The 1,480-nt window shown below is 35.9% G+C and overlaps 1 long non-coding RNA gene across 1 annotated transcript; it reads left to right on the plus strand.

The window, feature by feature from the left end:
- The first annotated feature begins 484 nt into the window (after positions 1–484).
- On the plus strand, positions 485–898 carry LOC119129539. Its single transcript, XR_005099236.1, has 2 exons — positions 485–644; positions 683–898. It is a non-coding gene; the product is annotated as an uncharacterized LOC119129539 (long non-coding RNA).
- The last annotated feature ends 582 nt before the right edge of the window (positions 899–1,480 follow it).

A 1,480-nucleotide genomic window follows, 5' to 3' on the forward strand; every position in this document is an offset into this window, starting at 1 on the left:
GGGCCAAGGACCCGGGCTGTCATGGAATAAAGTAATGGGAGCATCACCAGTGCTTGTGGAAAATCCAGAAGTAGCTGACCCAGGTGAGGTACGAAATTTTGGAGAATTTGGCGTAAATTTCAAAATTGAAAATTTTGAACTTTTGGTAAGTGGAAAGTTGTGGAATAGGTAGGAAAAAGATGGACAGTTAAAAGTTGGAACCGGTTGAATCGGTTAAAAAATGTAGAAGTTAGAGCAAATGTTGAATGCCTCATAGAGAATGAATGGGAATTTAAAAAAACAATTACGCCAAAAATGTTTGAAATTTGGAACAAAATAAAAACTACAGGTTGAAGAGGTTCACTTTGGAGTTCAAAAGTTGAAACGGGTTGAATCGGACAAAAACTGTAAAAGTTAGAGCAAATGTTATATTTAGGTCACTTCTGGTTTCATTTCGGGCACTACTTGTTGAAATAAAGTAACTTCCGGTTAGTTTTGGGCACTTCCGGTTTAATTTAGTGTACTTCCTGTTTAGCTGAGGTCACTTCCGGTTTATTTGGGGTCACTTCCGGTTTGATTTGGATCACTTCCAGTTCATTCAGGGTCCATTGGGGCACTTCAAGGTCAATCCAAGATGTCCGCCACACTGGAAGTGGGGGTTAAGGGTTGAATTGTGTAAGCATAGTGGAAGTGGGGGTGAAAGGGGTGAATATGGTATGCATAAGGTGAACAAAGTGAATAAAGCTGGAATGGGTTGAATCGGTAGAAAAATGTAGAAATTAGAGTAGAAAAACGGAATTTTGGTTGAATTTCAAATTTGAAAATTTGGAATTTTTGGTAAGTGGGAAGTTGTGAAATAGGTAGGCAAAAGATGAAGACTTGAAAATTGGAATGGTTGAATCGGTAGAGAAATGTAGAATTTAGGGTAGAAAAACGAAGTTTTGGAGAATTTGGTTGAATTTCAAAATTTGAAAATTTCGAAATTTTGGTAAGTGGGAAGTTGTGGAGTTAGGTAGGCAAGAAATTAACAATTGAAAGTTGGAATGGGTTGAATCGGATGAAAAATGTAGAAATGAGAGTAGAAAAACTAACTTTTGGAGAATTTGGTTGAATTTCAAATTTGAAAGTTTGGAATTTTTGGTAAGTGGGAAGTTGTGGAATAGGTAGGCAAAAGATAAAGAGTTGAAAGTTGGAATGGGTTGAATCGGTTGAAAAATGTAGAAATTAGAGTAGAAAAATGAAATTGTGGAGAATTTGGTTGAATTTCAAATTTGAAAATTTGGAATTTTTGGTAAGTGGGAAGTTGTGGAATAGGTAGGCAAAAGATGAACAGTTGAAATTTGGAATGGGTTGTATCGATAGAAAAATGTAGAAATTAGAGTAGAAAAACGACATTTTGGAGAATTTGGTTGAATTTCAAATTTGAAAGTTTGGACTTTTTTGTAAGTGGGAAGTTGTGGAATAGGTAGGCAAAAGATGAAGAGTTGAAAGTTGGAATAGG

The sequence above is a fragment of the Syngnathus acus genome, chromosome 10 (genome assembly GCF_901709675.1).
Source record: "Syngnathus acus chromosome 10, fSynAcu1.2, whole genome shotgun sequence".
Taxonomy (NCBI): Eukaryota; Metazoa; Chordata; class Actinopteri; order Syngnathiformes; family Syngnathidae; genus Syngnathus; species Syngnathus acus.